General features: G+C 42.0%; 1 protein-coding gene across 4 annotated transcripts in view; it reads right to left on the reverse strand.

The window, feature by feature from the left end:
- Positions 1–25,564, reverse strand: part of DIPK1A (divergent protein kinase domain 1A) — a 69,523-nt gene that overhangs the window by 39,496 nt on the left and 4,463 nt on the right. For 2 of the 4 annotated variants that reach the window (XM_030206016.1, XM_030206018.1), the window contains exon 2: positions 17,680–17,715. The exons of the other annotated variants lie outside the window; for them this stretch is intronic. The gene's annotated coding sequence lies outside the window, so the exon portion shown is untranslated. The remainder of the gene's footprint in view (positions 1–17,679; positions 17,716–25,564) is intronic. 4 annotated transcript variants of the gene reach the window in all.

Raw genomic sequence — 25,564 nt, forward strand, 5'->3', positions numbered from 1 at the left:
CGGTCATTAAAGGGTCGTTAGAGTTTTGTGCATCTAGGCCTCAGTCAGGTAAATCAAAGCAATAGATTTTAAACTAACAGGAGGTAGAAAAAAGTTTAATTTGTGTTGTCCTCTTATTTCATGAAAAAATGTGTCTTTGAAAGTGAGACTAAAGTGTCCTAAGGGCTCATGTTTAGGGTTATTTTTTTCTTTTCAGTTAATGGCCATGATTTGTCTTAATATTTATAATAATTTTCTCCTGCCTACACCCCTAAAACAGACTGCAAGCACTGAGTCTTTCCCGATTAAATGATGCTCTGTTTTATCTCTGGCTGCTGTTACAAATGTTTAAAAAGGTCAAATGTCATTTGAACCTTAAACTGCTGTGACACATACTGATGAGAAACCAAAAGGAGATTGTGCAATGGCAAGAAAAACATTTTTTGTTCTCTGTTTTAAAATTGTAATTGAAATGATAAAGAAGGGTTTATGGTTCTTCTAGCCGAGAATGTAGAAAAATCACTTTGCATTTTGAAAAGTAGCCTGTTCAGAAGTTTGGGCAGGGTTAGTGTCTTTGTGCTGCACTTTTAATATGAGTGGTATGTTAAGCCTTATTCGTTTACTATTGGAACCAGCTGCTTCTGAGCTTTGTGTAGTAGACTATACATTGTATTCTAGCATAATTTGAAGAATGGTGGTTGCACCAGGGAACTATCCATAAATAGTAAAATATGCACAGTGTTTCCTTTGAAATACAATCTCAAATGAGAATAGGATAAAATCTCTCTATATAAAAGGCAACACCAACGTTCTATGAAGCCTCCAGCCGGAAGTGTGAAGGGGGCGAGATATCCGGTTTCCCTATGAGTGTCTGCCCCGCCCTCTCTGTAACACAGTCAGTGAAGGAAAACAGCAGAGCACGAAATCAAATCGCTGGCTCTGTAACAGTGAAGGACTCAGAGGGGGGAGGGGAGAGAGGCCGGAGGGCAGGGACACACACACTCCCACATGCACACAGAAGAAAACATTGCTAGCCCCCGTTTCATTTGCATCAGAAACGGGGCTTTTTTACTAGTGTAGAATAAAAAGCACTGAATGTATTGATCCTCAAAGAGCCTGAGTGCTGCTTTATGTCTTGGAACATGGTATGTGGAGAAAGTGCCCTGCAAAATCAGACAGGGTTCTGTATAAATGTGTGGTATGGTTACTCTTTACCTGTGCCACACTGCAGTGAACAGAGAATGATGGATGCATCCAGTTCTAGATTGTAAGCGCTTTGAGCAGGGACTGTCTTTTTGTGTATGGTGTACAGCACTGCACATGCCTTGTAGCGCTATAGAAATGATAAGTAGTAGTAGTAGTAGTAGTATGGATGGGAGGGCAGGGGAGAGAGAAGAATTACTGGATATGGATGGGGGGAGAGGGCAGGGGAGAGAGGAGAAAAACTACACATGGATGGAGAAAAGAGACACTGGATGGAAAGAGGGAAGAGAGAGGGGGCAGATGGTGGAAGGAAAGGGGGGAAAGTTAAAGATCGAGGAAAGAAGAAACAAGAGACTGGGACCAACACAATTAGAAACAGTAAACGGCCAGACCACAAAGGTAGGAAAAAATGAATTTTATTTTTAGTTTAGGATAAAAGTAGTGTGGTAGCTGTGTTAATAAATACAGAAAATGGAAGTAAGGTGATACCTTTACTGGACTAATTTTAATACATTTTTGACTAATGTTTGGAGACCAAACGCTCCTTTCTTATGTCAGAACAGAATATCATAACAGCAGTATACTGTCCTGACCTGAGGAAAGAGGTTTTGGCCTTTGAAAGCTAATTGAAAAATGTATTTAGTCCACTAAAATGATATCATATTTTCTATTTTTTGTTTTATTTGTATTTGCTAACCTACAGTATAGTGATTGAAATATGTCAGTTTTTGAAATTTGCATCTCTTTATATTTGTATTTGCTAACCTACAGTATAGTGATTGAAATATGTCAGTTTTTGAAATTTGCATCTCTTTATATTTGCACAGTACAGGGGGACTGAGGGGTGGGACTGTTCAGGGAAGAAGTCCTTGCGCAGGTTGCAGGCAGCCTATAAGTGATGCTGCTACTGCCCAGGTGAAAACTGCAGTAGACAGAATTTTAAGATGGGGGGGGGGGGGGGAGACGCACTGCCTGTAAAAAAAGAAAAAAAAATTTCAGCACCCCCAATCATTTTGAAAAGTTGGCTCCTATGCACTTAGTTATCTAGATATGTAGGGTCAAAGATACATATTTCCTGTTCTGAAACTCCATCAAGCATTTACAGAAGAACTATAAAAAAGTTGCCCAGTTTCTAACATTAGTGGCTTAGAAAGTGGGCAACTTTTTTATAGTTCTCCTGTGGCTTCAGGGCAAGAAATTGTCTCGTAGGTTTCACAGGCATGTAGGAAACACAAAAAATACTTGTATCCTTTGGCTACAGAATAAATTTTCCTTAACTTTGAAATATGCTTGAAGAACAGCTAACCTATCCTTCTCTAAATCAAACATTATCAGTAACATTTATCCTAAGGAAATTACATCTTGCAAGTCCTCAAGAAACGCTATTAGGTTTACGCTGCCCTCAGTGTGGGATCTATGGGCATTCCTCAAGGAACCCACTTCAGAGGAGGAACAAGGAATATAAAAAAACACACGAGATAACATCTGGATCATCAAAACCCCATACCTCCTTAATATATATTTTCAAAAGAATTTCAGAAGACAATAAATAAGGTTTTGTAAAATTCAAAAACAAAGGTTATTAGATTCCAATTTATGGAGGAGACTAATGCTGTCCTTTATAGTAGATACACTATACTAGTTGTCTGCAAGGACGGTACCTTAACTTCCACAGACTGATTTGATAAAAGGTTACAAACTTGGAATCTACATCTTTAAAGTTATTGTACAGCTTTCTTAGTAGAGGAGTACAGTTGCCCAACTGTCCATCCCTCTAAACATTCCCCCAAGCCTGGACAATATTTGCCAAATATCTAGCGGACACACCTCTCTGTCAGAATCTCCAGTATCTATCTAAAGTAATTCTGGCAATATAACGGACTTCAGAGCTGGAAAGAGCCAGATCTAATGGACACTCTGCAGCACCTGTCAGTTCAACTGCACTCCCTGTAGAGCTAGCTGGTGGTACCATCACAGTTGAAATAACTTTCAAAAGTACTGGGTGTCTGGGTGGCAGAGCTTAAGGACACTCCATCTGATGGCTCCAAAAAGTACCAAAACAGCAACCTGGTCAACAAGAATCAAATGCTTGTCTATAGAGCCTCTGATACAGAGACAGAAAAATTGTAATTTTGCTCATGTCCTTCCTCATCTCCTCGATTATTTCTTCAATGGGAAAATACTCAAAGATGAAAAAGTAAATTCAAAGGCAAAGGCTAGGGATGCTCCAATGTCACTCTGAAGTTGCTCGAAAGTGTCTCACGTACGCACTCGCACAAACTCATTCTCACAGACACACTCGCACCCAGACTCACTCTCTCTGTCACACACACACACTCGCACATTCACTCTCTCTCTCTCACACAGTCACTAACATACACACTCCCAGGAAAACCTTGCTAGCACCCGTTTCATGTGTGTCAGAAACAGGCCTTATTTACTAGTATCATAATAAAAGCAGCATAATTTCTTCCAAACCAAAAAATAAAAATATTAAAACATAGCAGAATGGAATGGGAAGAATGGGGATGGGATTTGATATACTGCCTTTCTGTGGTTACAATCTAAGTGGTTTACGTATTATATACAGGTATTTAATTTTGCACCTGGGGCAATGGAGGGTTAAGTGACTTGTAATACCTTCAGAAAACGCAGATTCAAATCAAATTACACAATGCTGTCACTGGATCTGTGGCATATAATTAAAAAATGAATGACCACACTAAAGAAGGAAAAAGACCTCAGAAACCATCAAAGCTAGACTCTACAGGGTCTATGCTGAACCAGTTCCAATATCCTTCATAGGTCATAAAAAAAACCTTCTTAAAATTATTCCAGTGTTTGTAAAAATTAATATCTATGTGCTCATACTAATTTATACTCTTTTTTTTTTTTTTTCACTCCAAGTACCAAACATTTTTTGTGTGAATTTCACTAAACCACAAAGCGCTGTCAAATCAATTGATCAGCTCCCAGTTCTCTGGCCACTGCACTAATCATTAGGCTTACTCCTCCACTCAGAACAATGAAGGAAGACAACTTATAGCTAAGATGACAAATAAAAGACAGAGTCAAGAAACAAGTTGATATTTAAAAGGTATCTAAGTTATACTGCTGGTTTAATTAGAGATCTGGAAGAAATCAAGTATTAGTTTTCTGAGTCTGCCATACTGAACTAGTCACCATGGTAATAAATAATGATCTTTGGGAGAGCGAGTGAAATACACACATATTTTCAAATTTAAGACATTGCTACTTAATCTCTCATTTCTTCTGTTTGCCTAGTGGTGGCAGTGCAGTCAAATCATATTTACAGTAGACAGTTAATTCAGAGCTGCATGCCACACAAAAGAACAGTCACTCAGATTCTATGACAGAGAAAATAGGATGTACCCTGAAACATGAGATGAAGACTCATACCCTGTAGAACTAACTCCTGCATACGCCTCTATATACCTGCTTTGTCCACATCAGATCCCATATTTCTAGCCCGTGTTGCCTTTACTATTTTTAAAAAAATTTCCAATTAAAGACAATGGGGCCCTTTTACTAAGGGGCGTAGGCACCTATGTGCGTATAATGCTCTTCAGATTAGAACTACCGCTCGGCTATCGCATGCCCTGGATGGTAATTCTAATTTTGATGTGCCACCAAAACACACAGCAGAAAATAATTTCTATTTTCTACCACATGGCACTAACTGGGCGGTAACTGGAGGTGTAAAAGCGCTGATGATTACCACCTGGTTAACGTGTGAGACCTTACTGCTAAGTCAATAGGTGGCAGTAAGGTCTCAAGCCTAAAATGGACGTGCACTGATTTTTATTTTGTCGCACATCTATTTTCAGTCAAAAAAAAAAGGTCTTTTTTGCAGGCATGTTGAAAAATAGACCTGTGCACGTCTAATCAAAACACAAACAAGGAAAAATCTCTACGGCAGAAAGACCTAACAGGAAAAAGTAGAGGCTGATCAAAGGATGAATCCACCACTGGAGATGTTAAGGAGAAACACTTTATTGATGCAAATGTTAAGGGACCCGACACAATAAGTGTTTCGGCGTATCGCCTACATCAGGGGTCAAATGGATAATTCATTGCATTTCAGAGGTTGTCAAACCGAAGGTCTATAATGCAGTCAGGCTGATTGGAAGTTACATGCAAATAAACCACCACTGACAGACTCTGCAGGATCAGCCCGACTGCATTATAGACCTTTGGTTTGACAACCACTGAAATGCAATGAATTATCCACGTGACCCCTGATGTAGGCGATACGCTGAAACACGGACGGTGTCTGGTCCCTTAAGGATTCTCAGGGGCATAGGGAGAGGAATGCATCAATAAAGTGTTTCTCCATTACATCTCCAGTGGTGAATTCGTCCTTTGATCAGCCTCTACTTTTTCCTGTTTGGTCTTCCTGCTAATGTCTAATAAATGCACCTATACCAGCGCAGGCCATTTTTCAACGCGCCTTAGTAAAAAAGCCCCGATATGTTGCTTACCTTTAACCAAAAAGTATAGACTTTATGGTTACTAACTGCTAATCCTCTAACATGGTTACACTTTGAAAATAGAATTAAACAAAGTAAAAACAATGTGAGGAAGAAGCAGAAAAAAAAAGGGGAAAAAGGAGAGAAAAGGAGAATGGAGGAATCTAATGATTGTTAACCTCCACATTTCTCAAAATACAGCAATCCTATTCTTTTCAGCGTAAGCTTTTCAATATAACAAATATCCCACAACTTTTTTTCAGCCGAACTTGCAATTTTCTGACTGTGACTTCCAAAAGGCTGCTACAGTAACAGTGGCCACTATCAGAAAAAGATCAGCCACTGACTTGATCTTTGCTATTCTTATTAATTTCCAGCCCCAGAATGAACACTCCAGGGATCCATGGCACATTATTCTTGTGATATTTTTCCAGAAGGACTTGCAATTGTTCTTAACCATGATCTTTCTAAATATTTTTAGGCTTTTAAAGTATAGTCACCAAAGGTTTGCATCCAGAAACTTACTTTCTTCCCTCCCCCCCCCCCTTTTTTTTAAAGCAGGGGAAGAAAAACAATATTGGGGGTCTTCATTTGAAGTCTGAAAGGATGCTGTGGTGAACAGCTTTTGTAGCTAAATCCAGCAATTTTTTTTTTTTTGTTTTAACCATGCTCTGAAAACACATGAATACATACCTTCACAGAGACAAAATAAACTGTAACCAATTATTATCCTGACAATAAAGGCTCAAGATCCAACTTGCAGTTTAAAAGACCCAAAAGGCCCAAGGAAGAATAACAAACGTAATAAAAGTAAACATATTTGCCCTATTACTAAATTGGTTTTCTGCCAGGTACTTGTGCCTTGGATTGGTCACTGTTGGAAACAGGATACTGGGCCAGACGGACTATTGATCTGACCCAATACGGCTATTCTTGTGTTCTTATGAAAAGAAACTATAGTAATAAGAAAGAAACAGACAAACTATGACATTATTTTAACTCCATGAGGGCTCCTTTTTTCAAAGCTGGCCCCAACGTGGGCCCCTTTTACAAAGCTGGCGGGCCCCAACACGGGCTTACCTCTCACTAAAAAGGAACTACTGCAGCAGCCCGGTGGTAGTTCCCACCCCCAGCGTCGTCATATCTGGCGCTACAAAAATGGATGGTGGTAAGGATTTCCCCTCCCCCCACAAAATGGCCGTGCGGCAAGTGCTTTACTTGCCGAACAGCCATTTCCTGCAGAAAAGACCTACCTTTTACCTGGCTGCAGTAAAAAGGGGACCTCTGAGCATGTCAAAAACACACGCCAATGCCAGCGCAGACACCTTTTGCCACAGCTTGGTAAAAGGGCCCTTAATTCTTTATCAGGATTCTCAACCAAATAAGATGATATGTTTTGTCCTTTCAAACACTACGTTCTGACGTGATTTACTAAATTTAATCCTATAAGCAGGATCTTTGATAAAAGTCAAAGGGACCCTTTTACTAAAGCTTAGCGTATGTTAATGATAAGAAAGCCCATTTTATACCTATGGCCTTCCTAGCATTTAACACACGCTAAGCTTTAGTAAAAGGGCCCCAAATAAGTGAATTAAACCCTAAGAGAAAAAGCTGTATCATTATAACTGGGAAAAACAAATGTATTAAATATTTTATGATAGTCATATTCACATTCATTTTGATAATTTAAAACTAGTTAAGCGACAACTCTTGCAGCATGATTCAGTAATTACAGATTCTGAAACAAATGAACTCAAATTCTCCCTAGCTGAGAAAGCCATTATAATCATATGCCACCTTCCCTTGCAAGCCAAATCAAGTGAATGTATATCGAACAGATTTTATTAAGCATCAATACATTCTGGGGCTGTAACAAGGAGTGCATTCTTTTATTGAAGACCTGATTAAATGAAGAAGGATTTGGCTTGAGAGTTAAAATTCTCACCTTCTTGTGAAACTTTCACATTAATTTTGGAGACTTCAAGTAGAAAATGTCTTAAATAATTTATACTCAGGAAAATAAATGCTAGCACTTTTTCTTACGTTGTTCCTTTTGTTTGGAACTCATTACCGCATAAATTGAGAGGTATGAATAGTTTATTTTTTAGTTTAGAAAAGCTATTTAGCTAGCATTCTACTGTTCAACAATTTTAGTACTGGGTTTATAGCGCAATATAGTTATTTATATTGTTGCTACTGCATCTATTTTCTCTGACTTTATTGCATACCACATTATGCTCTTTATAAAAGCGGTATATTGAATTAATAACATGAAAGCAAAGTTCCTTTTAATGCTTTTTTTTCTAGCCCTTGAATACAAAACTAGATCTTCATATTTGTCTCTGGAGAAAGAAAAAACATTTACCAAGACAGCAGCCTCATTTTTAGGAGCCATATCTTCAGATAACACTAGACAGTGCATTACTCGAGGCAGTTTATCAGCTGAACCACAAAAAAGGACCGGAAACAGTAACCAGAATCAGTAGCCAAGATGGTCACCATGAAAGGTCAACTTAATTGAAGCAAAGGCGACTCTGGAGGCCAGCTCACATTGACCTGGATCCAGCAACATGTCCCCAATAATGAAGAGATCGATCAGAAGCAGAGCAGGTAAAAGTGGCCAAATGGTAGTGCTGACATACAGAAATCATAGGTATGATTTCCCAGTTTCATCTTTCGTTACCTGGGATGGCATGGGCTACAGAAGCTGAGGGAGCAGCTACAGCCCCCTGAGGAAGGAAGAACCAGTTGTTATGCAACAGTAATATGAAGTGGCAATTTTTAGTGCCTGGGATTCCTCAAGGCAGTGCTTCACAACCCTTTTTTTTTTAAATTTTGGATGCAAAGTCACTTTGTTGAGTTTGTTGATTATTTGCTTAACCGCCTTTCCAATAAAATCAAAAGCTGTGTACAATCTAAAAGGAAAGGAACTACAAAATCCAAACAGAAAATGATAAAGGCAAAAAAAAGAGAAAAGACATACACACAAAGAAAACACCAGACCAAATTTTTGAAATGTAACTATTTGCCATTTGTTGGCCAGTGGCCACTTGACTCAAATGTCATAAAATGTATGTACTCTAACCAGTGCTTTTTTTGTGCCGGTACGCAACGGTACGGCGTACCGGCACCTTTTTTTTTTTGCTCCCCCCGCCCCGTGAGTCCATGTCCCGCACGCAGTGCCGGCCCCCATTTCCGGCCGCTGCTGCTTCTCCTGTTGAGCAGCAGCGGCCGCTACACAAAGAAAAAGATTTTTTTTTAAATTTAAACCTGGCTGAAACGCGGCACCCCGGCACTGTAGACAGCCATTAGCCATTGGCTGTTGCCCCGCAGCCGCTCCTCCTCTTGCCTCTACGTCACTGCGCTCCTCCGGGGTCTTCCTCCAGGGGCAGTGACGTAGAGGCAAGAGGAGGAGCGGTTGCGGGGCAACAGCCAATGCCTAATGGCTGTCTACAGTGCCGGGGTGCCGCGTTTCAGCCAGGTTTCAATTTTTTTTCAATCTTCTTTTTCTTTGTGTAGCGGCCGCTGCTACTCAACAACAGGAGAAGCAGCAGCGGCCAGAAATAGGGGCTGGTGCCGCGTGCGTCGCGTCTTCGCGCCGTTCGCGTCAAACTTGGCAGGGAGAGGGAATCCAACAGAGGGAAGGATTGGGGAGAGAGAGAAAGAGGGAAACCAACAGAGGGAAGGATTTGGGAGAGAGAGGGAAAACAACAGAGGGAAGGATTGGGGAGAGAGAGAAAGAGGGAAAACAACAGAGGGAAGGATTGGGGGGAGAGAGAGAAAGAGGGAAACCAACAGAGGGAAGGATTGGGGAGAGAGAGAAAGAGGGAAAACAACAGAGGGAAGGATTGGGGAGAGAGAGAAAGAGGGAAACCAACAGAGGGAAGGATTGGGGAGAGAGAGGGAAAACAACAGAGGGAAGGATTGGGGAGAGAGAGGGAAAACAACAGAGGGAAGGATTGGGGGAGAGAGAGAAAGAGGGAAACCAACAGAGGGAAGGATTGGGGGAGAGAGAGAAAGAGGGAAACCAACAGAGGGAAGGATTGGGGAGAGAGGGAAACCAACAGAGGGAAGGATTGGAGAAAGAGGGAAAACAACAGAGGGAAGGATTGGGGAGAGAGAGGGAAAACAACAGAGGGAAGGATTGGGGGGAGAGAGAAAGGGAAAACAACAGGGAAGGATTGGGGAGAGAGAGGGAAAAACAGATGGAAGGATGGGGAGAGAGAGGGAAAAACAGATGGAAGGATTGGGGAGAGAGGGAAAAACAGATGGAAGGATTGGGGAAAGAGAGAGGGAAAACAGATGGAAGGATGGGGAGAGAGAGGGGGAAAACAGATGGAAGGATGGGGAGAGAGAGAGGGAAGATGCTGGATGGAAGAATGCAGAAAGAAATAGGGGAGACACTGGAAGGATGGGGAGAGAAAGCAGAGCTGCTGGATGGAAAAGGGGAATAGAGAAAGACTGGAGAATAAGAGGAAGGGGCATGGGGAGAACAAGGGTGAGGAAAAGATGAAAAGCCACAGGTAGATGAAGGACATTAAAGAATGGATAGTAAGAATGAATTAAATCTGGACAGAGAGAGAGCCTGAAAAATATTGAAGAAAGCAAAGAAAAAGGAGACAAAAATGACAAATGGCACAGAAGAGTTAAGCGAAAAGAAAAGAAAGCAGAATCACAGACTGGGACCAATATGGAAAGAAAAACAGTCACCAGACAACAAAGGTAGAAAAAATCATTTTATTTTCATTTTAGTGTTTGTAATTATGTCCAATTTGAGAATTTACATTGGCTGTCTTATTTTGCACTGGGTATACTGGAGCTGTAAGAGCTTACAGAGATTATTTATAATGAAAAAAATCACGTTATTTTTTTCTCCTATAGTACTATAATATTTTCAATGATGTCTGTTTATATGCGCCATGGCTGGTATAGGGGGTGTGGTTAATGTGGGTGTGGCTATCATAGGGGTGGAGCCATATGTGGTGACCCCGCCCATAATGAGTACCGGCACCTTTTTTTCTACAAAAAAAGCACTGACTCTAACTACACTGAACAGTATTAAAGAGTCTATATTCAGGTTGCATACATTTGTGGTAATGTCCTAAGAGACAAGAAAAATCCTTTATAAAAAATTACATCCACAGTGGAAATATTTCAGACAATTTCCATGGGTAAAAAAGTCTTTGTACCAGAGTGGACAAACATGGCTACCACATTACTTTATCCTAAATTAAAATTATATTTTTTAAATCTAGGTGTCTAGTCTTAATTTTTCTAATAGTATTGGTACCAGTCTCTGGCTTCTGTTTCCTCTGTCTTCTCTTAACTCTCGTTAGGGTTTCCTGCCATCTGTCATTTTCTCCATCTGTCTTCTTCATCTCCTCCATTACATTCATCTCTTACCAGTGGCGTAGCCAGACTGCCAATTTTGGGTGGGCCTGAACCCAAAGTGGGTGGGCACAAAATTTTCTCTCTACCACCCCCCCCCCCCCCCCCCCCCAGCAAAATTTAGTCACACTCAGATGCATTTGTCACACAGGGTAAAGTGCTGCTTTTCAGTGCATCCGATTTCAGACAATTTATTTAATAGCCTAATCCTTTTCAGTGAGCTTTCAGAGGCCAAAACCTCCTGCCTCAGGTCAGTATAATGCTGTTACGGTATCCTCTCCTGACCTAAGAAAGGAAGTATTGGTCTCTGAAACTTTACTAACACCATATTACTTTATCCTAAATTAAAAATAAAATTATTTTCTTTACCTTTGTTGTATGGCCATTTACTTTTTCTCATTGTGTTGCTCCCAGTCTCTAGATTCTGCTTTCCTTCGTTTTCACTTAACTCTTCTGCCAGGGTTTTTTTTTTTTTTTTGTTACATTTGTACCCCGCGCTTTCCCACTCATGGGAATGCGGCTTACATGGGGCAATGGAGGGTTAAGTGACTTGCCCAGAGTCACAAGGAGCTGCCTGTGCCTGAGGTGGGAATCAAACTCAGTTCCCCAGGACCAAAGTCCACCACCCTAACCACTAGGCCACTCCTCCACTCTGTCATTTTTCTCTCCTTTTTCTTTGCTTTCTTCAATATTTTTCTGCCTCTCTCTCTCTCTGTCCAGATTTAATTCATTCTTACTATCCATTCTTTAATTTCCTTCATCTACTTATGGCTTTTCATCTTTTTCTCACCCTTGTTCTCCCCATGCCCCTTCCTCTTGTTCTCCAGTCTTTCACTACTCCCCTTTTCCATCCAGCAGCTCTCCTCTTTCTCTCCCCATCCTTCCAGTGTCTCCCCATCCTTCCAATAGTCTCCCCTCTTTCTTTCTGCATCCTTCCATCCAGTGTCACCTCTTTCTCCCTACCCTTCCATCCAGCGTCTTCCCTCTTTCTCTCCCCATCCTTCCACCCATCTACCCTCTCTCCTTATCCTTCCATCTAATGTCTCTCTCCCTCCTTCTAACCAGTGTCTATCTCTCTACCCTTTTCTGTTCAGTGTCCCTTCTCTCTCCACATCCTTCCAGTCTCTCCCCTTTCTCTCTGCATCCTTTCATCCATCTCCCCTCTTTCTCTCCCCATCCTTCCATCCAGTGTCTCTCTCCCCATCCATCCGTTTTCCCTCTCTCTCCCCATCCTTCCGTTTTCCCTCTCTCTCTGCCATCCTCCCATCTGTTTTCCCTCTCTCTCCCCATCCTTCCCTCTCTCCGCCATCCTTCCGTTTTCCCTCTTTCTCTCCCCATCCTTCCATCTGTTTTCTCTCTCTCTCCATCCTTCCGTTTTCCCTCTTTCTCCCCATCCTGCCATCCGTTTTCCCTCTCCCGATTCAGGCCCGCCAGCCCCAGCTCCCATTGCCGGCCACTGCTGCTTTTCCTGTTGAGCAGCAGGGCCGGCGCTACAAAAAGAAGAAGCGCTCAGCTGACTGAGCTGAGCGCCAACGACAAAAAAAATGTTTTAAAAAAAAAAGCGCGGCACCGCAGGCAGCCTCGAAGCATTGGCTGCTGGCTCTGCAGGCTCCTCCTGTCTCTTACGTCACTGCCCCTGGAGCGAAGCAGGGGCAGTGACGTAAGAGACGGGAGGAGCCTGCAGAGCCAGCAGCCAATGCTTCGAGGCTGCCTGCGGTGCCGCGCTTTTTTTTTTAAAAACATTTTTTTTGTCGTTAGCGTTGGCGCTCAGCTCAGTCAGCTGAGCGCTTCTTCTTTTTGTAGCCCCGGCCCTGCTGCTCAACAGGAAAAGCAGCAGTGGCCGACAATGGGAGCTGGGGCTGGCGCGGGCCTGGAGGAAAAGTGGGTGGGCGGGCCAGAGCTGAAATTGGCCACCCGTAGCTACGCCCCTATCTCTTACATTGATCTTTTCCTTTCATCTTTCTTACATTTATTCTTCTGTCCACTAAAATTTAATTCACTCTTATTATCCAGCCTCTAATTCCCTCTTTTTACTACATCTACGTACAGCTTTCCATCTCTTTCCCTTATCCCTGCCCTCCAATTCCCCTTTCTCCTATTCACCAGTCTTCCATTCAACATCTCTTCTCTCTCTTCCCCACTTACATCCAACAGATCTTCTTCCCCCTGTGTCCAGAATTGGCACAATATTTTTCTACTAGCCCTTTGTGTCAAACATCTCCCCTGCCCCCAACATCCCACCAGACTACTCTCCCTCCTGTGTCCATATCCACCCCAAGAAATTATATCCTCTTTCCCTTCTTCCCAATGCTGCAGCTCCTGTTTTTCCCCTACCAAGCATCTTCTGCTCCCCCCCCCCCCCCCCCACCTCCTCGCTGTTTCTTCTAAAACCAGCAGCAGCAGTACTTGTAGTGGCAACAAAAGGACATGGGAATGCTGCCTCTCTATGCATACCACTGCTAGTCCTGCCCCTGCAAAACAGAAGTCTATGTTGGAGGGGGCAGGACTGGCAGAGCCAGCAAGGGTATACAGAGAGGACGTGGCCCAGGCTTCTTTTCTTTGTCACTGCTGCTCTGCTGGTTCTGGAAAGCAGCAGCAGTGAAGGTGGCATCAGGAGGGCAGGCTTGGCCTCCAGAAGCCTATTATAGTGGGCTCCTATAACAGGAGGCAGAGGTTCATTTGTGGCACACCAAGTGATTCCTGATCGCACACCACAGTTGAAAACCAGTGCCTGAAGAAGCCCTGGTATGCGGTCCTCAATTGTTGTGGTGACTGGGCTAAGTGAGCTGGAAGGGGATATTAAAATAAAGAAAAGAAATCCCTACATAGCTGAAAGTGAAGGTTCGTGTTGTTGAATCCTAGCCAGTTGTGACTCAGCCAAAAATGTACAAAAGGAGCAGTCAGAAAGCACCAAGCCCAAAGAAATAAACTATCGCAATGTGGTGTGGTCTGTGTCCATTCCAAACCGATAGCATATTATTCTTGACCTGCCTCATTTCACTGTGCGGCTTCTCACCTATACTCAACCAAAACAAAGTTTCAGGGTTCTCTCAGAACTAGGCTGCAAACCTCTGTGCCCAAGATCTGTAAACGATCTTTCCCTTTCCCCTGGAGTCAAGTAGTCCTTTTGATGAAAATCAATTTATATTTTAAATGCTTCTCAAGACTGAAACTTTTGGCCCTGAAAGTCCAAATAGTAGGTAAGAACATAATGAAGCATTTGGGGCTCATGACTCCAAGCCGTTCAGCAAGAAAAGCCTGTGTCAGGGGTCCTCAAACTGTTTTCATATATGTAAAGCAGTTTGAGGATCCTTGAAACGGGCTTTTCTTGCTAAAACACGGTCCATGTCAGCCCTTTGTGAATGTCACTGACAAAACCCATGGTGTTTAGTGTATAACAAATGTAACTGTGACACCAAATACTTAATATTTGTGTGCTCATAAATATACCTCAAAACGTTTTTACTATGATGCTCATTTTCAAAGCACTTAGACTTAGAAAGTTCCATAGGTTACTAAGTAACTTTGTAAGTTTAAGTGCTTTGAAAATACGCCTCCACATATTTTTATCTCTGATGCAATCTTTGTTTCAAAGTCTCTCTGTCTTCCTTATCAGCGCTTTGCATTTGACTTGCCATTCCTTATGCTGTTTATTATTTTCAGTCGGATCCTTCCTGCATTTTCTAAAGGATTTTCCTTTAGCTCTAATAGCTTCTTTATCCTCACTTTTTAACCTTGATGGCTGCCATTTGGCCTTCCTTCCTCCTTTTTTAATACATGGAATATAACTGGCCTGGGCTTCCAGCATGGTATTTTTCAACAGCATCTACACCTGGTGTAACTTTTTGACCTTTGCAGCTGCTCCTCTTAAGGTTTTTTTTTCCCACTGTTCTTCTCATTTTTATCATATAGTCACACAGTTACATTTGTTATATATTCATATACCACTAGCACAAAGAAGCTGGCTTAGGAGCAAGATTCATTACTACCATAGTATGCGCAAAATTAACCCAATTGGAGTCAGTTGCTCCAGAGAACCTCCAGTAACAAAATACAGATGTGAAAGTTATGCAGTCCGGGATATCATGCTTCTTTCACCGCTTTGATGGCTTGGTTTGGCTTCAGGAAGTTAATTAAATAAATTCAACATTGAACCTTCTTTCAATTGATTTGCTCATCAAAATATTTTTGAAAATTCTGCAAGGATTATTTGTGGTGTTTTTTGCAACAAAGGTCCTCATCCTAAGTCTGAAATTCCCTCCTCAGTCTCCAGCTTCCACCTCTGTCTCCAACTGCAGTACTCTCTCTTCCTCTAACTCCCAACAAGACCCCCTAATTCTGTCTGCTCCCAAAGTTTTCCCCCACGTACTCCCAACCTCCTCTCCATGGCCCTCCCCATGGCACACTCTCAGCTTTCTCCCCCCCCCCCCCCAATGCCCCTGGCAATCTTACTTTGCTCCACCACCTCCCCTCCTTCATGGCACACTCAGCATCAGGAATTCTCTCTCCTTCCCCCAAAAAGATCGCATAGGAGGAGGAAGAGGAAGTGAACTGCTCCACATCAAGTCATTTCCTCCTCCTCCTCTGCTGGCTTACACTGGACTGTTTATGTGAAGCGTGCAGAACTCCCTACAGACTAAGTTGCCTAAGTGGGTAATGTACTAATTCTTTATGGGGCAGTTTGGAGATAATGTGGAGAGCATTAATGGAGCCTCCATGTTGGCTCCACTTTTCTCTGTACCCCAAATTACTTATAACACACACTCACATTCCAAAATATCCCCTTTAAAAATCCTACTATAAATGCTGTTTTGCAAATCCAAATATCAGCTACTATTTCCCAAATAAAGACCAGGGTTAATCAACTCCTTACGTTACATTCAGGTGTCAACAGAGCACAGGAATTAAAAAGCTAAACAATGTAGGAGTTAGGGGGTTTGAAAGAACTCAAAATTATCAGAGAGACATTCTGCAAAGTAAAACCAAGTATTAAAATAAAGAATCAAAGATTTAAACAATATAATTAAAAAAGCATATCAATATGATAACGCTGATGTGCTTCACTGTAAACAACTACTAATACTATTAACATTTCTAAAGCGCTACTAGGGTTATGCAGCGCTGTACAATTTAACATGGAAGGACAGTCCCTGCTCAAGGAGCTTACAATCTAAAAGACAGGTGTACAATCTAGAGACAAGTGTACAATCTAAAAGACAAGTGTAGAGTCGATCTGATAGGGCATGCTATATTTCTCGAAAGGTTAGGTACCGAAAGCAGCATTGAAGAGGTGAGTTTTAAGCAGAGATTTGAAGATGGGTAGGGAGGGGGCTTGGCGTAGGCGTTGAGGAAGATTGTTCCAGGCATAGGGTGAGGCAAGGCAGAATGAGCGGAGCCTGGAGTTGGCAGTGGTGGAGAAGGGTACTGAAAGGAGGGATTTGTCCTGAGAGCAGAGGTTACGGGCGGGAACCTAGGGGGAGATGAGGGTAGAGAGGTACTGAGGAGCCGCAGACCGGGTGCATTTGTAGGTAAGGACGAGAAGCTTGAATTGTATGCGGTATCTGATCGGAAGCCAGTGAAGTGACTTGAGGAGAGGGGTGATATGAGTATATCGGTTCTGGCGGAATATAAGACGTGCGGCAGCGTTCTGAACAGATTGAAGGGGGGATAGATGGCTAAGTGGGAGGCCGGTGAGGAGTAAGTTGCAGTAGTCAAGGCGAGAGGTAATGAGAGCGTGGACGAGAGTTTGTGTGGTGTGCTCAGAGAGAAAAGGGCGAATTTTGCTGATGTTGAAGAGGAAGAAGCGACAGGTCTTGGCAGTCTGTTGGATATGCGCAGAGAAGGAGAGGGAGGAGTCGAAGATGACTCCGAGGTTGCGGGCAGATGGGACGGGGAGGATGAGGGTGTTATCAACTGAGATAGAGAATGGAGGAAGAGGAGAAGTGGGTTTAAGTGAAAAGACGAGGAGCTCAGTTTTGGACATGTTCATCTTCAGGTGGCGGTTGGACATCCAGGCAGCAATGTCGGATAAGCAGGCCGATACCTTGGCCTGGGTCTCCGCGGTGATGTCTGGTGTGGAGAGATATAGCTGGGTGTCGTCAGCATAAAGATGATACTGAAAACCATGAGATGAGATCAGTGAGCCTAGGGAAGAGGTGTAGATTGAGAAGAGAAGGGGTCCAAGGACAGATCCCTGGGGCAACAGAAAAAGCCCTGAAAGGAACTTATTTGTTCCCTCTCAGGAAACCATAAAATTGGCATCCAAGCATCTATGTGCATCTGAACACTGAAAGCTGATGTAGCTTAATAAATGCCAGATCCTAGAACATCATCATGCATCAGAGCTTTGGGTCTGCCTTATTTTGTTTACACTCCACTAACCATGCTATGATTTCACTAGGTGCCGTCACTCTACTGATATCACTAAGGACCTGAATCATTAAGGGTATTCTAAAATTTTGTACAAAGTGAAGGTCAAACTGGTTATAGGTTGATACTTTTCATTGGATCAACTACTTAATTAGTGTCCAATATTCCCATCAATCTGTTCCCATATGGCTTTTTACGGGAACATTGGACACTAAAGGGTTAATTAATTTATTTCATATCTGTATCTTACCTTATCCCAACGCAAGTAACAAAACATACATAAAATCTGTTAAAAAAGAACAAATAACAGAATTACTTCATCATTATTAGTTTTCATCAGGTCAGTGTAGAAACAGTGCAGATAACATTTTATGCATCTGATATATCTTCAATAAACTATCTCACATCACTTGGTTATTTGGGAGTTGCTACTTCCTTAAATACTAATTTGATGTGAGATGGATTGGTCTAACTAGTAGTTACATAACACAAAAATATTTTTAAAACTAGGAAATTTAGGCTTACTTTCTTGATAAAGCATGAAAAAACCCTCCATATTAAAAACACAACAGAAAACATAAAATAGAAAAAAAATCTACAGGAGGCTGGAGCTAAAATTGAATTACAACCAAAAGAAATGTTTGTTTTATACACATGCAATGTTATTTCTTTGTTCTGTAGTAAGCTGGGTACCTTGAATAGGTGGGAATTGTGGTCTTAAATCCTACTGACAGCAGATGGAGGGGCCTTTGCTCATGGAAAACCCTTAATTAACAGAACTGAACATGTCTCATATTACCATAATCAGGACAATTAAGAAACAGAAAATATTCCAAAACAGGCTTTGTTCACCAACCCTGCTTATAGTGTCTACTTGTCAGAAATGTGTGACTTAACATGATCACAATTTAGTCAAAATTAAATAACAGACAAATTTCATGATACTTTTGTCAAAGGCATGATTTAAACCTATATTGGATATAATTTAAATTAGTTTTTTTTAAATATCTTAACACGTGTGTTGTTTTAAAGTGTGCTGTAATAAGACTTAAAGAAAAGGATATGCCCAATAATTGATAAATGGAAAAAAAAATCCTCTGATTTACTGACTAGATGCACTGCAAATTGACTAGCAGACACAGCAGACTGAACATGAAAACTTAAACTGAAAAATGTTTTGCCTACACTGCAGAAACAAATCTTTTAAAATGGCTTTACCTGCCAAGACTGAAACAGAAAATACTGCTGCTTCAAAATGTACCTAATAGACTTCACAGGGGAAAAAAAAAATTACGTGTTTGAGCACAGCACAAACATTATGTACTGGATTTTTCAGTTAATGTTGACATTATCCAACACATTTTATTCATGTATCTAATCACTATATACATGGAGTTAGAAGGGTTGCTTTATTTTTGCTAACTTATAACATCAGAGCCCCCAGTTTCCTGCAGCAGTGCAGAGAAAAATTCTATAGGAAATCAAAGTGTTGCAGCAATTTGGCGATATGTTTGCATGAACTGGCATACAGTTTACATTTATGTTAAATTATAAACACAAAGAACTTATTATGCACACTGTTTTGTGTCTGGCTATTATTTGTTCCATCCATTAATTTCTCCACTTCACTCTCTTTTTTTTAACAATTTTTCCAATGATTTTTTTTTATAGTTTTCTGTCACCACATTATGCTCACCTGCCTTTACCCCCTTTCTTCGGTCAATCCCGCAGTTTATTCTCCCTTCAGTCTCTTAGCCCCCTCTTCCACATTTCCTCAGCTAACCCCTCCCCATCTCCTCCTCCTTTACCTAACATCTCCAGAGCTCTCTATTCCCCCCCCCCTCTCCTCCATCCTATCTTCTCTCCCTCACTCCCTCTTACAGCTGACAGGTGGGAGAGAGCAGCAATTCATGTCAATCTGCCTCCTCCTGCTGCCATTTTGGAAACAGTCTCCTACAAAACAACAATACCCTAGTGGAAATGCAATTGAAGTACAACAGAAGCAATATAACGGATCAGTAACAAAAAGCTTCACTACTGATTGACAATTTATCATGGCCATAAATTACTCGTACACCTTTACAAATGGTACGTGGAGACCATCAGTCAGTCAGAGCTACTACTTAACATTTATAAAGCGCTACCAGGGTTACGCAGCACTGTTCAATTTAAGACAGAGGACAGTCCCTGCTTGAAGGAGCTTACAATCTAAAGGACAAAAAAGTGCAGTCAATCAAATTGGGGCAGTCTAGATTTCCTGAATAGATGAATAATGGTTAGAGCTATTGCCAGCATTTTTTTTACAATCAATACAACAGCCCAACGTCTGTTCAACAGCCACAAGATAAGTAACTTTTACATCACATCAACTTTAGCAATGCATCATAGATCTGCTGTAAGTCCCATCAAACGTGCCCTTACAATCATGCCCCAAAAAATTATAAAATTGAATGGTTTGTTCACTATCAAAAATACCACCACTTTATCTTTGTATATAGCCCAACTGCTTACAACTGGCTCCACGTTTCAGCTTCAGAAACTGCTCAGGTTACTCAAAAGACTGTAATGACTCCAACGATAATGAAATTACAATTTCAGAGAGCTGTCATATTGAGTAAATATTACTGACGTAAGTGCTACTGTTCTTCTCTTTTTAATGGATTGCATGCTAGTTGGGGGGAGGGGGGAGATTTGGCAAAGACCTCCTCCATAATTTCCTTCAATTCCATTGCTCTACAACCCAGGCCAGTACCTTACTTATAATATCTGCAGCTATAGTGATGTGAAAAAAGATCAGAAAACCATTTAGTGTGACATATGTGCAATAACAGGGGAAATCAGGAGGGGTGGGGGGGGGTAAATACTTTCACATCACTGTACACCTATATCATGGATGACACTAGGTCATCATCAAGAGTTTCCCCAATCACAGAATTATTATATACTGCTTAAAAAATAAATTAAGCATCTTTTCTCTTATGTAAACAAATGGGGCTGCTTTTAAATTTTTATCCCTGATTTGCCCGTTTAATATCCTTGTATTATTCATCTCCATAATAAATCAAACTCCTCAATCTTTATCTGTCCTGCTTGTCTTGACTAGACTGTAAGCGCCATCAAGCAGGAATGGTCTTTTATGTGTCTGTGTACAGCACCGCATAGGTCTAGTAGTGCTATAGAAATTGAAGTAGTAGTAGTAAAGCATATGAAACATAACTCACAGAATCCTTTCCAGCCCCTCTGTATTTGTATCTGAGTTGACTCTGCATGTGCCACTGCTTGTCCTGGGACTGGCGACATGGAATGTTGCTACTCTTTGGAGTTCCGGAATCTTGTTACTCTTTGGATTTCTGCCAGGTACCTGCGACCTGGATTGGCCACTGTTGGAAGTAGGATATTGGGCTAGATGGACAACTGGCCTGACCCAGTATGGCTGTCCTTATGTCTCTAAGCTGGAGGGAAGAGTAGAAGGGCGATTTGAAGGAGAAATTTCAATTCTGTCAGTTGGAAAGAATAATAAAAATATTTAAGGGAAAGGGAAATGGGACTTGATATACCGCCTTTCTGAGGTTTTTGCAACTGCATTCAAAGCAGTTTACATATATTCAGGTACTTATTTTGTACCAGGGGAAATGGAGGGTTAAGTGACTTGCCCAGAGTCACAAGGAGCTGCAGTGGGAATCAAACTCAGTTCCCCAGGATCAAAGTCTACTGCACTAACCACTAGGCTCCTCCTCCACTCCATTATGATGTCCTGTTAACAGATTTCCAAGCATAGATTTTACAGTTTAATCACTGGTACAAGGCAAGTTATTGCCATTCCTTTCCCCTACTAGTAGATAGTATACATAGAGGGACATAATCGAACGCGAATGCCCATCTCCATGGGCGTCTATGTCCGAAAACGGGTATGTAAAGAGGCAGGACAGACCGTATTTTCGAAAAAGATGGGTTTCCATCTTTCGTTTCGAAAATACGGTTTGGACGGACCAAATGCCATGGATTTGGTCCTTTCTGAGATGGGCGGGTTTTTTTTAGCAATAATGGAAACTAAAAACGCCCAGCTCAGAAACGTCCTAATCCAAGCCATTTGGTCGTGGGAGGGACAAATGTACAACACTACCAAAGCTCTTAGGGGTGAAGGGGGCAACTACATGTGGGTACAGTGGGTTTTAGAGGCCTCCCATTTACCACCACAAGTGTTACGGGGCGGGGGAAGGGATGGGCCTCGGTCTGCCTGCCTGAAGTGCACTGCAGTACCCACTAAAAGTGCTCCAGGGACAGGACTTGTTGCTGCTGTATAACCTTGGCACAGCAGTTCACACCTGAAGACTAAACTCGCTGAAAACGTCCTTTATTTGAATAAGCACCTTTACTCACAGTTAACTGCAGATCAGAGGTTGTGCCCCACTGGCAACGAGTCTCGCTGGTACTGAGATTAGCAGTAGGTCTGAGCTGGCAGAATGGTGTACAATGCCCTCTTTCAGCAACATTCAAGGTAAGAACTAAGTGCTATAACGTGGCTAACACATGAAAGGGATCTAAAACTGTCTTACACAAATGGCCACTACCTCATGGACTACCAGAAACAGAACAGGGCACACTCTGACCCAGTAAGCAGAGGGAAAAGCACCATGGGAGTAGAGCCTACCAACTACCAACATCGTGAGCATTTAACACAAGCTAGTGGAATCACGGAGCCCAATACCCTACACCCACCACAATGCATTGCTGATGTGACTCTGCAGTGCCCTTAACAGAAAAGGTGTCACACTCACCCGAGACCCACAGGATGTCAGAGGATAGAACACATTCTGCTGTCATGGAGGTGGGTGCGGCATTTGAGGCTGGCATACAGGCTAGGAAAAAAAAGTTTGTAAAGTGGGGTTTTATTTTGGTAGGAGGGGGCTAGTGACCACAGGGGAGGTGATCCCCGATTCCCTCCGGTGGTCATCTGGTCAGTTGGGGCACTTTTTTGGGACTTGGACCTGAAAGAAAAGGATCCAAATAAAGCGGACCAAATTCTCGTCAAAAACGCCCTTCTTGTTTTGATTATCAGCTAAAGACGCCCATCTCTCCTTGGCCGATAACCATGCCCCAGTCCCGCCTTCGACACGCCTCCGACACGCCCCCGTGCTCTGTTAGTCTCTGTGACGGACTGCAGTTGAGGACGCCAAAAATCGGGTTTCGTTTATACCGATTTGGGCGCCCATGGGAAACGGACGCCCATCTCCCGATTTGGGTCGAAATATGGGCATCTTTCTCTTTCGAAAATAAGCTGGATAGCAACCAGTAGTGGAGGCATAGCCTCATTGTTAGAGCACTGGGCTGACAACCAGGAAAGCCCAGTTCAAATCCCACTGCTGCTTCTTGTGATAATGGGCAAGTCACTTCATCCTCTACTGCCTCAGGTACAAATTTAAATAGTTCCTGCATGGGATTCACCTTGAGCTACTACTGAAAAAGGTGCAAGCTAAATTCAAATAAATAATCCAATTCAGCCACTGAGTATCATCATATATATACACCAACCATTAAGGAAGCTACATATTGTGGAATATGGGGGGTTTATTTTGTTTATGTGGTTGTTTCTTTTATTTGTAAAACCTTTAAGGAGTTTTATGCGTTTCCTCCTTTTCCTCAAAAAGTATATTACTTATTACTACTACTACTATTTAGCATTTCTATAGCGCAACAAGGCATACGCAGCGCTGCACAAACATAGAAGAAAGACAGTCCCTGCTCAAAGAGCTTACAATCTAATTATGTTATCTGTAAATTTATTTAAGATTTACTATAGTGCTTTAACTGACTTGCAGCAAAGCAGTATACAGACTAAACCAGAGGTTCCCAAACTTGGTCCTGGAGGCACCCTAGCCAGTCAGGTTTTCAGGATATCCACAAAGAATATTCATGAGAGAGATCTGCATGCAGTGGAGGCAACAATAAATGCAGTGGCCTAAACAATAAATGAAAGCAACGACAGCATAAAATAGGAAAGGAAACTATTCATTCTTCAATAAGCCATACAAAATAGATAGAAATAAAGTATTTCGGCCAACTGTTGAGATGGGAGTAGATGCTACTATGTATATGTGTCCGCTTTCTCTTTTTTTGTTTTACTTTGTAAATAGTATACTGGGTGTGGTCGTATTGTGTTCCTTTTCCAGTTCATTTTATTTTTCTTTTAACTTATTTTATTGTAAAGCACTTTGGCCTGTTTTTATATATATACTGCCTTTTTTTTTTAAACTCATGTTTATTAACATTAATACACAAAACAGGTATTGCTATATCATAACATATATACTGCATTTTAACAAAACAAAAAAACACAACCTTTTTAATAAACACACAAATAAACTAAGATTTCACAGTAGAACTTACAACAAAGAAAATGAATGAATATGCCCAGCAGGGACACGGGTGTGGCAGCTGGCAAGAGGAGCATAGCGAAGGAAACATGCTGAGCATTCTTCATGGAATTATGAATGTCTGTAGTACCAACAGTGAAGTGAATACTACTAGCTATCCAAAGGAACCTGTGATGACAGATGATATCCAATTTGAACTTCATAATCCAAGTCCATATCTCATCCAGACCTGCAGCAACAGTCAAGCTGAATTCGGAGGTGTTAAGCCACTCCAGAACACTTTCTGGCGCAGTATACGAAGACCAACAGCCATCACAAAATACTTTTAGGGTGGCTGGATATTGTAGCATATAACAATAGTTTTTCTCCCCAGTTTAGTATAGACGGGGCCAAAAGCTCGGCAAGTCATTGTCCTTGCCGCCAAATAATCCTGGAATATTTTGATCAGGGTATTGTCATAACAGACCTCATCTCAGCACTCCTTGTAAGCACACAGACACTCAAGCTTTCCAATGGTAAAGATGAAGTTTTGCAATTAACATTTGCAGTCGTGGGTCTCCCACTTGCAAGGGTCTGATGTAGTGGGCCCACTCAATCTGAAGCAGTATAATTGCCCCCACCTGAGGGAAAGTCGCCTGCAACCAAGTTTCCAGGGTGTGTTTCAGTGAATATTCAGGTACTGACTCTGGAAGTCGATAAACGCAGATTAGCCCTCCGAGTGCAATTTTCTAAATTGTCAATCTTTAACACCTGAGCACGCGTGAGTTCTACCAACTGGGTCAGCTCTGCCGCCTGGGCCTGCAAGCTGTCCTCCATCTCAGACATTCTGCACTAAAGGTCTCCTGTCCTGGCTTAGTGGGGTTTAAAAAAAGGATTGGATAACTTCCTAAAAGAAAAGTCCATAAGCCGTTATTAAGATGGACTTGGGAAAACCCACCGCTTATTTCTAGGATAAGCAGCATAAAATGTATTGCACTGTTTTGGGATATTGCCAGGTACTTGTAACCTGGACTGGCCACTGCTGAAAATAGGATGCTGAGCTTGATGGACCTTCAGTCTGTCCCAGTTTGGCAACGCTTATGTTCAAGAACAGAATGAGATCACTAGCCCTCACAGGCCTACAATGACAACTAACTGCTGCAGTCACCAGCTCCCACCGCGCCTGAACAGGCAACGCTTGTCCTACCAGCTTGTATGGGCTCAGTGGGATGTGGCCTCTGGAAGCCAGTAAGACATACAGCTTGTGTGAAGAAAACTAAGGGGAGGACTGGCCTGGAGCACAGATATGCAGCACAGCAGGAATGAAGCCCATGTTGTCTTTTTCACCTCCATTCCCCCACCACGCATCCCTAGCCTGCAAAGTGGTGCAGGTGCCAAAACTGTAGTATTTGGGGAGGAAAAGAAGGGAAGGGGAACTATCACACAGATGGGAGTGAACAGACAACACAGGGGGACTGTAGGATGCATTAGGCAGACAGTGGGGTACCACAGATAACCCTCATCCCCGTTTACATTCCAATCTCACTCGACTTTCCATCTAGGCATGCACACACACATCTGTCTTCAGCTACTTACAAAACATGCTATCCACTCTCACTCCCATCTCACCCACCATAGCCATACACATTCCACACCGATTCATTCATATACATAACATGGTGACAAGAGGTGAGTTGGTACAGAGCTTTGCCTTAGTCACCATCTGGGGGTCACAGGATTTGTCAAAAATGGGCTCACATCAGAGAAACATTTGGAACAAAA

Source organism: Microcaecilia unicolor, chromosome 6 (assembly GCF_901765095.1).
Source record: "Microcaecilia unicolor chromosome 6, aMicUni1.1, whole genome shotgun sequence".
Taxonomy (NCBI): Eukaryota; Metazoa; Chordata; class Amphibia; order Gymnophiona; family Siphonopidae; genus Microcaecilia; species Microcaecilia unicolor.